Raw genomic sequence first — 11862 nt, forward strand, 5'->3', positions numbered from 1 at the left:
AAAACCTTTCTGGAGGGGAAACAAAAACCACAGCAGAACAACTGCTGAAGGTTTTCAACAATGAGACCTTTGCTACGTTAAAGTGATTTTGCAAAAGATGTGTTTGAGCCCCACAGATTTCACTGTCACATATATTTTGGATGAACTCTTGGACCCTCAGTTTTCCAGGGACCCAACTCCAAGAAATACTGCCTTGGACTCACCGCAAGGAGACAATGGGCTTCTCAACAAATCTCATGCCTGAAGTTTTCCCTCTGCCCCAAACCTAGTCAGAAACTTGTTTTCTGAGGTCCAGGAATGAGCTCACCCTCCAGGGGTGTAATTCAGTATCACACCAACCAAGAAGGATCATAGGACACCCTCAAGCACTGGCCAAGCACTCCCAACATACTCCAGAGACTAACAGAGGCCAGCATTGTAGTTCCCATCCCCCAGAAGAGTCAATAGGAGCCAGTCAGCGTAAACAGATCCTCCTCTGCTCGGATGAAGCCACACAGGAGCATCTAAAGGAGCATTAACAACGCTGCTTTGTGAGGCTCCTGGCAGGGCGCCATCTTGCTTCTTACTCCCTAGAGGTGGTGAATAGTGCCGGCTGCATTTTTGTGCATAAGCCCCACTACACATTTGGGAAACATCCACGAGCTATTTGAGTAGTTCATCTGGGGCTGCACGCTCACCCTGGGCGGAGGCTGAAGTCCCACATCGTAACATGAGTATTATCTCTCCTCTGTACAGGGGCCACTTTTTTATATGTGTGTACCTGTGTCTGGTCTCATCTGATGAAGGAAAGCAAAAATAGATCCATTGAGGCAGGGGGACTACCAGGCAACCTCCTGTGTCTTTTTCCACCTTACAAGCCTTGAGTCTCACACAAAGACCCTCCTTCAGGCAGCCAGCCTGTGCCAAGTCGGTTCTGTTTTCACACCTCTGTTTAGAGATAAGAGGTAATGCTTGGGAATCATATAACCAAGTTGCGAAATGAAACTGATCAGCTAAACTTGACTATTTTAGGTGCCAAAGTAGGAGCTAGTTTGGTAGGTCCTCAATGGGCCCCCTGTTTTCCTTCCTCCTCACCCACAGCAGCACATTTCCATCAGCCTCCAAGAGGCTGGTACATTGGCTAAGGTTGAGAAAAGGCAGGGACCTGTGCTCAGCCAAGTGCACTGACATTCACTCACTGCCTTGTAGAAAGCACTGGAGCTAGCTGACACCAGGAAGCCTGCCTCTGACCCTTCCAACAGTGCAGGCAACTGCTTTTGGCAGGCAACACCTGTCAGGAACTCAATTACCTGGAATTTAAGGGGTTTAGGGGACAAGGGCTGGGTGTTGAAGGGTCCTTGAATCTCTGGTCTCCTGACTACTATTTGCTGGGACACCCTCTGCTCAAAAAAAAAAAAGTAAGAATCTTGTACTCAAGACCCACTCCCAATTCATACTTGATCCATTTTCTGAAATAGGATTGGAGGTAACCCATATCCAGATTGTGTAAGCAGAAGCCATAGGGAGGCGCACCCTTGGGAAAACCATTGTCTCAGTCTGATCCTGCCCACACTGCTTATTTAAACCTAGTCCTGGTTATAGTCTTGCCTGCTTCCAGAATCACCACTGCCTGTGCATTCCAGCCAGGCTCCTCTCCTAGCCACTTGGGCTTAGGAAGCTTCCAACCACCAGGCCAAACACTAGCTAATTACAATTGACCACTGAAGTTATAATAGTGTCAGAATTGTCATCCCTGGTATTGTCACTGAGCTAGTATTGCAATGTTTAGGGAATTATCAGCTTCACAAAACCTGGGCTCAGAGATGGAGAGCTCCACAGCCCCCACAATACCTTGCAAAAAGAGTATTTGTTGAATGAATGGATGGGAAAATGGGCAGATGAAGAACGAGTTGTTCTTATCATTGAAATCCAGTGAGATTAAATACCATTTCTTACACAGAACTAACCTGAATGTGGCTTTCCTGGACTAGAGTGGGGTTCGGGCAGGAAAAGACAGGTGGGTGTAAGGCTGCTTTGCTTGTCCTTGCAAACACTGTGCTACTCATGCATCAGTGGGTAGGTACCAACTAACACCAAATATGGATAGGAAGCCTGACAGAGACTCAAAATAGCTTCTTAAGGTTGGTTGCAACAGGTGACTGACACTCAAAGACAATCAGAAAGAGTGGCCAAATACCTCTGTCTCATTCTTTTCTCCTAGATTCTGTGGTCTTCATCATGGTTCTTCCCTGGGTAGAAGGTGGCTTTGCCAGCCTTATGACACTCTCCCATATTTTTATCTGCTTTTGCTTAGCAGAATTTGATTCTTCTCATTTATTCAACAAGGTTCTGAGAACAGGAACCCCAATATTTGCTCAACCACTACCTCTTTCACCATCATGTACTGAGGGTCCTGTCTACCAGACAAACTGCATTTATCAAGAGACACATCTTTGCAGATAGTGCAATGACCAGTGTCATCACATTCAGTGAATGCAATTATAGCACAAGGGGAAGGACATGACTTTCTTTAGCCTCTGTGTCTTATCCCAGGTCAATGCATTAATTTTTGCCATTTGTAATACTAAAATGACTTCGAGACCTCCCTGTCCCTCACCACCCTCCCAGTACTACCTGGAGGTCCCAAATTAGAATGAAAGAAAGTGAGCTCCTCCTAAGGCAGTAAAGCTTTTGGAGCTTGCAGAATGGGAAGAATCCTTTGCTTCTGGTTTTCTGGGGCAACAAAAGCTAATGAGCTCAGAGGCAGAGCTTGTGGAAATTCTCAACTCCCCAGCCTCGGGGCTGACCCAACCAAGTTATTTTATATATCAGGTTACCTCCTCCCCACCCTACAAGGCCTGAGTACTGGCTTGTGGAAGGGGATCCCACAGAGGTGAGCTCACTTCCCTCCTGTGTGCCCCTAAATGGCCCTCCTTTTTCCACCTCAAGTAAGAAATTGTGCCCCAGGTAGGGGTAGTTACAGTAGCAGGGACATTAGCAACATTTAAGGCCCTCCTATCTGGCCCTAACCTACTTTCCAAAGGAGCTTATCTCTTCCCCCACCCACACTACTTATTTTGCAATCAATGGTCTAGGGGAAAATGAGGGCCCAAGGCTGGGGGTTAACTGTGGTGGTGGTGGGCGGGTGTGGGGTTGACAAGTCCAAAACATCCTGGGAGGGGTAGCATAGCTTGAAAAGCATAGTTGGTATGATAATTTTACCCATGGAAAATGAAAATAAATGCCTCTTGCTGTCCCAATGTAAATTACTAAAAGAAAATCTCCACCAAATCTTAGTTAATGGAGAGCCACAGAAGATAACGGGGGCTGGCCAGTTTTAAAGGCATAGATCAGCATCTCCAGCAGTGTGTGTGGAGGGGAAAGGGGTATGAAATTCTTACATTTGTCCAAAGGGGACAGGGTTAAACAAAACCTCTTTCTCTGGCCAGGGGTCTGCTTCCAGTCCCCACCAGACCCTGCATATTCTTCCCTCCAGTACTTACTCTGTTCATGCTTTTCTCCACCCTCCAATCCTTCCCAGCAGCCCAAGAGCCATCTCAGCTCCCATCAGCCCTTGGAGACTTCTGCCCTTCTCTGAACACTGGGGGCCTTCAGCAAGCATGTGCTTGCTGCCTGGTGTCCATTCCCAACTGCGCCGAGGGTGTTGTTGAACAATATCACGTAAGTGTTTCTGCCTGGACTCCTCGACTTGACCTTAAGTTACTCAGTAACTTAAACATCTCTAAAGTCTTAACAATAAGTCCCTAAAATAAATTCAAAACTTTTTAAATGATCTCACAGCACCCCACATCTTTTCCTCTGTAGCACTAATTTAGATACTTAAACTTTTTTGTGCACCTGTTTGTCTCAGGTTTTCTCTTCCACCAGGCTGCAGGGATTGTCCTTGTTTTGGTCACTAGTACAACGGATATAGTAGTTACTACTTATTATGGGCTTGTTAAATATACTCTGGGTCAAGGAGCATGCAAGGAGCTTTGTATGTTCACATCAACCCTATGAATTAGACGTTATTCCCATTTCTCAGCCTAGGAAATTCAGTCCTCAGAGTTACCCAAAGCAACCCATCAAATGCACTTGGAACTAGGGCTGGAACCCTTGTCTACCTGGTCCCAGAGCCTTCGCCTTTCCCCCGTGCCACCTGCCTCTCATCCCTCGGCCATGAATACTGTATTTGTAAAGTGAATGAATGACTGAATAAATGAATGACAAGACAGTTAATAACTCACCCTCCACATTTCCAGTGAGGACCATATTGCTCCAGATTGTGTTTTTCTCCTCTCTTTTTTATGATTCCCAATCTTTTTTCAGATTTCCGTTCCCAATCCTTTCCCTTTCATAGGCCCCCCATGTATCTTTATGAAATACATTGTGCTGTTTTGTGTTCATATTTTTAATTTACCTTAAAGATAGCATGACTAGAGACCTTGTTCTGTTTCTTGCTGTTTCAACCACCAACATACATTTTAAATACATGTTGGCGCATCTATACCAAATCCCTAATGTCTAAATGCTGGGCAAAATTCCATAGTTTTTATCCACCAGTGCTGACTAATCTCCTCCCTTAATGTTTGCCACCTCAGTTGCCTCTACTCCCACCCACACAACACCCCAGCGCACTCCCGGTGCCATTTGAAGCAGGATTCACCGCTCCATGAGAATGTTAGGCAGGTTCGAGCTGGGGATGTGGTCTGAATGCCCTTCTGGTGTCTTGGACTATGACTGGCAAGATCAGAAGTGGTCTATTATTCCCTTTGGCTTCATGCCCTCATATATGAGTCTCCAGGGATACCTTCAGAAAGAATTTGTACTATGTGGTTTGATTTTTCCTTTCTTATGCTTATGAACTTGCCCTGTATGGAATTAAGAGTCACTATACCTTAATGGTTAAGTGGTCATGTTCTGGAAACTTATAGCCTGGGTTGAATATTTTATTTTAATTATTTTTAGGGAGAGAGAAAGAGAGAGAGAAAGAGGGAGAGAGGAACATTGATCAGTTGACTTTTGCAAGACCCCAACTGGGGGCCTGACCTGCAACCCAGGCATGTGCCCTGACTGGGAATCGAACCAGCTACCTTTTGTTTGGCAGTCTGGCGCTCAGTCCTCTGAGCCATACCAGCCAGGGCCAGCTTGGGTTGAAGTTCTAACATTACTATTTACCAGTTATGCTGAATTTATCTTTACCTCAGTTTCCCCATTTGTACAATGGGGACGACAATAATGATAGTGTTCACCACACAGGGTTGTTGTGTTTGAACAGGGCCTCACTGTCATAAGCATTTAATAAATGTTGACCCTCATTGTTTAAAATACATGTAGGGTCTGAGCCCACGAAAACACAAATATAGGAATAGAAAAGTTAAGACATTACAAAGAAAATAAAGAGAAACAGAAGATGCATCTGGCTACACCAAGGTATTTCTGTGTTTAATCTCTAGTGACAAGGCCTTTACAGGGCCATTTTGGCCTTCTAAGACCAAACACTTAAGTATAAACAACAGAACCCCAAAGAAATCTGCTTTCTTCCCTCTGTCTGGCTCTGAGAGTTTTACAGCTCACAAGTTCTGGCTCCAGAAAGATCCCACTCCCCCTGGTTTGTAAAGGTGTCCTTGGCTGTCACCATTGGTCTTCTAATTCTTGTCACTCCCCAGTACTGGAACCCCTGAGGGTTTAAGCTGGATTTGGAAGAGCTGGGGTGAGCCCCGGGGAGTTGAGGGCTGACACTGGCTGCTGGGAAGGGTGCCTCCTCTTCCACGCTGTGTGACTCAGACTGACTCCGTCCTGACAGCCCTGAGGGGACCGAGCTTAGGAAGCAGCTCTGGAGGGGCTCAAGCCCGAAATTTATGTCTTGTTTGTCCTGGACCCATGCAATATTTTTTCTCGCCTTGAAGATGAAAGGGTTCCTGTTCCTCACTTCCCTACCTCCTGCATTTTGTAACATGTAGGCGTCTGAAGTGTCCCTTTTATTTATCTGAAGAATTAACTTCTAAAGAATCAGTGCATGTCCCCACATAGCCATAGCTGAGGGTCTTGAAATATAAAATAGACAATCAGATGGCTTTCTGAGAAACACCCTCACGTTCACTCTGTTGTGGCTCTTCCCACTCCTGTGACTATTACCGGTACTATAAACTCCATGGGAAGACCTTTCAGTGGACAAAGAGAAGCCAATCTTTCCACAGAGTTATAAATTCCCTGAGAGAGGAGCTAGCCTCTTGTATTTCTTTGATCCCTTACAGCTCCCAGCACAGCATCTTGTACATAGTAGATACTCAAATATTTGTTGATTGATAAGATTTCAAGGCTTAGATCGAAGTGAATGGACAACGTTTGTCTAAGGAAAAATAAATGGTTTCGTATACAAAACCTCTTAATTCTCCTTATCAGGAGCAGTCAAAATTTTAATTTATACTAAAATATATAAGTGCAAAAATTTTAGTATCTGTAAAATACTTTGTAAGTTTTGGAATCTGCCTAGTGAGGTGAATTTGTTTGTTTATTGTTTCTTGACAGACATCTATCAAGTCCCCCTTTGTATCAGACACTCTTCTGGGCATTAGAGAAACAAAGACGGAGAGAGTTCTTGCCCTAAGTTCACAAACAGAATGGAGAGACTGGCAGGTGAGCAAAACATTAAAAGTTTGTAAGATAAGCACCGTGATGAGGGCCTCAGCAGATTTACAGTAGAGAGCGGTGAGGAGGTTCTGAGCCCACGTTGACTTGGTACCACATGCAATCAAAGCACTTTGTTGTTGGCCCAGGAGCTGCGACCGAGAGCTGGGGGTCCCCAGTGGCCTGATGCTGAGCAGCAGCGAACTTTGGGGAAGCCACTGACACTCCAAACCGAGCTTTGCTCATTTTAAAACTGTAACCACAACATTAAAATTTCTAATTTACTGAGAGAGTTAAAGTTGTGGCTTGAAAATTGTAGAGCAAATAAATTATATGAAAAGATGAACGGGACCGCCCTCAGAGCACCGTTGTAAAGATACATCTACTTCATGCATAGGAGGCTGCTTAAACACCTGAAGAGCTACACGGATGTCTGTACAATTTCAAAATTAATTAACAACTGTTCTTCTCATCTTCTCCTTGGTTAAAGCCAAAAGTCAAAGATGAAAAGGTGGACATGGGCCCTTTCAAAGTACCCTATTTTTGTACAGGACAATGCGATCCAGAGTTTGATCAAATATCAGGGAGATTTACATGTGGCTGACTTTGACTAAATTGACAGCAGCCTTGATTAGTATATTTCATCTGCTCATAGTAAACCATGACAATAAAAATTGAATGAACTCGTCTTAATGCTAATCAAATTGAGTGGAATTTCATTTGACAGAGCTTAATTATTTGGCAAACACAGTAACCTACAAGACTAAAACAAGAGAGCAAAGCAGAAATGGCTTTAGACCCCAGGCCTGCAGCTACAGCTGTGAGTCAGGGTGACATAAATCCTTTTACTGGATTGAGACTAAAAGTGTCCTTGTGTCTTTTCCTAACCTGGGTCTTCCTTGTTGCTCAGGCTATCTCCAAAGAAATTCTCTATTCGCATTTCTTCAGTGTCACGACTGAAGGGATGAGCCCCTTAAAAGTAGGTTAGATACTAGCCAGCCAGGAATAGAAAAAATTCAGTAGAGGCTTGGAAGTCAGTGAATTGTTTGTGCTCTCCACCCTAACCAGTTAAAAACCAGTAAAGAATGAGGGGAAATGGACTTAAATGAAATCAAATGGGCTTGCTAACATGCCCCCATTTTCTCCATTTCCTAATCCTTTTATAAATTCCATTGAGATAGGATTTGCCTTTAGACTGATTATGTGACTTAAAAATCAGCATAATTACGAGATATTTGTTGAAAGGAAGTTCCTCATCTTGTCTGTTTGGTTTCCTTTCCAGTGCTGAGTGGCGGGTGACCTGGCTGCAACCAGGTCCCACCTGGGACGTTCCCCTCTCAGAGGTAAGGAGAACCTTCCTGATAACCTTAAATGAGGAAACCAGGGCCCGAAAAAAAGCAGATGATTTTTCCAGCAACTCAGTGGCAAAGCCAAGAATGAGGCTCTTGTTTTTCTCTTGTTTTGTTTTGTTTTTTTTAGAGGTTTTTTAGTGAATTCACTTAGTAACATTAATTGTTGTTCATGTAAAACTAGAAAATGGAATCTTGAAAACACTAAGTTGAACTGTAATATCACAAAGCCAATTTTTAGCAGTAACATGAATCAGGTAATAAATAGCTCCGTTTGGTCAAGAATGGGGCTCTTGACCAAAGAATTTTTTGGACAGGGAAAGCCCAGGCTTCCTGAATATCTCCACATCTCTTTTGGCTTCAGAAGGGATCTTCTGGGATGTTCCAGGCCAGGATTTTTCTTGTTCTTTCTTTGGTCCTCCAAAACAGTCTCAGAATTTCTAACATCAATCATCATTATATTATCAACAACTATCACTTGCTGATTATCATAAATGACCTTTGAAGCGGCCTTAAAGAGAATCAAGATAAAGTCCCTGCTTTTATAGAGCTTCAGTCTGGATATGATTTGAGATTAAGGGAAACATTTATAATAATAACAATAAGAAGAAGAAGTTCTTGAAGCAAGTGTTCAGTGCTTTACTTCTTCGTCTTTTCTAGTCCTCACATTAAACCCAGCACCCAGGTCACAGATGGGGAGACTGAGACTTGCTCAAAGGTCACAGAGCTTGTGTGATGACTCACGTGCACCAAGCTCCGAAGCCCAGGCACCGAAACACTGAGGAGCACTACGTCCGGTGGGAGAACGGATGTGGGAGAGTGGGATAGTAAGCCTGTGAAAGAGGAATAGTAAGGGCTCTCTCCTGAAGGAGGAGAGTGTAGTAAATCTATAATTTTATAGTTATTATAATAATTATACAGTCTCATACTCCAGAAAAGCCCCTTTTCACAATACTCCTTCAAGTTAATTGGGTATTTTAATGTATTAATGTTCTCTTTGCCTGTACAGGTTCATCAAAAATGTTTTTTCAATTTCTTCTTCTTATTAACTAATTTATTGAATATTTACAACATTTCTGAGTACCAAGCACACTTCTAATCACACAGTCCTTACAATAACGCAACGAGGGAGGTACTGTCACTATTCCCATTTCCCAGATGAAGAACTGAGACGCAGAGAGGCTAGACAACTTGCCCAAAGTTCCACAGCTACTGAGTCATGATCCCAGATTCAAACCCAGGGAGTCGGGGTCTGAGTCCAGACTTGAACCACTAAACAATGTTGCTTCATACACACAGCTCCGCTCCCTGGGAAATGTTAGATGCTAACTCACGCCAGTGGCCAATCAAGATGCTTTGCTTTGCAGAGTTGTGTCGAGTTGTGGCAGTGCTTGTGAATATGGCACACAAGAGCTGTTTCCTAATGGATCTCACTCCTGCTACTGCTTCCTCCATGGTCTCTTAAAGACTTTGGAACACTTCATGAATTTGCAAGCCATCCTTGCACAGGGGCCATGCTAATCTTTGTATCATTCCACTTTTAGTGTTTGTGCTGCTGAAGCAAGCAGAAGAGATTAGTCAAAGAATGTGTTTGAATGACTCATGGATATGGACATTGGAAATGGGAGTGACTGGGTAAGAGGGGTGGACTGGATGGAGGGGAGCAAGAGGGAAAAAATTGGGACAACTGTAATAGAATAAACTATAAAAATAAAGTAGAGGGAAAAAAGGCTTTGGGTGTCAAGCTGGTTCCTTCTTTTTAGAGCTTGTTTGGAGGTTCTAGCAGGGAGGGCAGCTCCTCATATACCCTTGACTGAAGACCGGTCCTCTTCTCTAGTTGGGAAGGTTGTCCTCTTCGACCGAGCACACAGCTTTGGGAGGGATGCACGTGGATCGGCGAGGCAGGAAGGAGACACCCGCCTAGCCAGCCAGATCAGCTAAATCAACTGTGGCGATCCATGGGGTGACAGATGTTGCAGCCAGATCGCCCTCACATCCAGTTCCTTTTTTCTACAGACATATTTACTCAGTGTCATGATCAGACTATTACATTTAGCAACCAACAGCATGAGTACAAAACGAAACAAAACAAAACATTAAAACCCTTTGTTAGAAGGTGTTACACTTTCCACAAAACAGAAACTAAAATAGACTGTTATACAATTAGTTACAAATACCGTCCTCATTCTTTGTGCCCATATACATGTGTCTTGCCTAAAACATGTCTTCTTTGTAGCAGCTAGGCTCGGCCACCACTGTGCCTGGCTGAGTTTACAAATCCGTGGTAACCTGTAGCTTTTCTGTCACTTCTCTGGTTCCCTTCTCCTGCTATGCTTTGTTTCCTTGCAGCAATTAAATCCTTCTGCCACTGCCACAGCCACTGCTGCTGCTGGAACCACTGTAGCCATCTTCATTTCGTGGTTGGGCAGAGTATTGGCCTCCACCACCACAGGGGCCAGAGCTTCTGCCTCCAAAGTTTCCTCCTCTCATAGGTCCAAAATATGAAGATTGATTGTTGTTACTGTGAGAATCATGATAGCTTTTGTTACCTCCAAACTGCTTCCCCATTACCAAATCCATTAGAGCCATCCCCACTGCCACCATATCCACCACCACCACAGCTGCCACCAAAACCACCTTCACCACTGAAGATTTCTCCATGGCCAAAGTTGTCATTCCCACCAAAACCACCTCCACAACCACCTCTGGAGTTTTCAAAACAACTTCAACCTCTTTGGCTGGATGAAGCGCTAGTCACCTCTTGCTTAGACAAGGCTTTCCTTCCATCACAGATGTGGCCACTCACAGTAGGGTATTTCTGAAGGACAATCTTGTCTACAGAGTCATGGTCATCAAAGGTTACCAAAGCAAAGCCTCCCTTTTTGCCACTGCCTCGGTCAGTCATGATTTCAATCACTTCGGTTTTCCCATACAAGATAATCTCTTGGGTGATGTTCTCCAGTGTCTTCTTTAATACCACCAACAAAAATCTTTTCACAGTTAAGTGGGCACCAGATCTTTGAAAATCTTCTCTTGAGACAGGCCTCTTTGGCCCCACAAGAGTTTCTTCTATACCACGGGGCCCTGGACTCAGGTCTGCATCCACCTCCTTCATGGTGGCCTACACAACAGACCCAAAGCCCCTGGAGCACCTGGTGTTTGTATCTCCCAGCACCACAGAGTCTGTGCGCATTCCTCATGGTTCAGAAAGGCTCCTCAGACTCTCATTGGTTGTTTCAAAGCTCAAACCTCCAATAAAGATCTTCCACAGCTATTCAGGCTCTTTGGGAGGCTCTGAATTAGACAGGACAACTGCAGGAAGGACACTTCAACGATGCTTACTCAGCAGTGTCCACCAGCGGAAAGGTTGTCCAGTTGGTCCTTAATAATGAGGAACTGACCTGAGTGAGCTAAAATGTTTGTCAAGGTCGATGTTGGAAGAGGTGTCCTTCAGTGTTTCCTTTTGCTTGTTTCTTCTGCAAGTAAACAGACATTTGAATTCAAAAAGCAGCTGGGAACGTGGACTAAGAACAGTTAGGGTGCATAGAAAAATCTCAGCATTATTGAGAGGGGTTGGATTGAAAGTATTTTGGGGTTTTTTTTTGAGAAAAGTGACAAAATAGTTTATTGTATGGTCAAACAGGAGAACTTTTTTTGTTATTTCCTTGTAATCTCCAAATTTCCAGTTGATTTCTGGTAACTTCCAAAGATTCAATTAATTTATTTTTATACCTTTAGAAAATGGCATCACAGTGTAAACCAGCTTTATTCACAATTTGTTGAGTAAGAAACTTTATTTTTAAGATTTTATTTATTGATTTTTAGAGAGAGGGTAAGGGAGGGAGAGAAAAGGGGGGAAAGAAACATCAGTTGCCTCTCACATGGCCCCCAACTGGGGACCTGG

At 43.9% G+C, this 11862-nt stretch overlaps 1 long non-coding RNA gene and 2 pseudogenes across 1 annotated transcript; 1 reads left to right on the forward strand and 2 right to left on the reverse strand.

Moving 5' to 3' along the window:
- The first annotated feature begins 3521 nt into the window (after positions 1 to 3521).
- LOC118496887 lies at positions 3522 to 8240 on the forward strand. The gene is made up of 2 exons (XR_004899449.1): positions 3522 to 3660; positions 6511 to 8240. It is a non-coding gene; the product is annotated as an uncharacterized LOC118496887 (long non-coding RNA).
- A 1182-nt stretch (positions 8241 to 9422) lies between these two features.
- Positions 9423 to 9522, reverse strand: LOC114507126 (annotated as a pseudogene).
- Positions 9523 to 9597: 75 nt separating this feature from the next.
- On the reverse strand, positions 9598 to 11485 carry LOC114505997 (annotated as a pseudogene).
- Between the last annotated feature and the right edge of the window lie 377 nt (positions 11486 to 11862).

The sequence above is a fragment of the Phyllostomus discolor genome, chromosome 9 (genome assembly GCF_004126475.2).
Source record: "Phyllostomus discolor isolate MPI-MPIP mPhyDis1 chromosome 9, mPhyDis1.pri.v3, whole genome shotgun sequence".
Lineage (NCBI taxonomy): Eukaryota > Metazoa > Chordata > Mammalia > Chiroptera > Phyllostomidae > Phyllostomus > Phyllostomus discolor.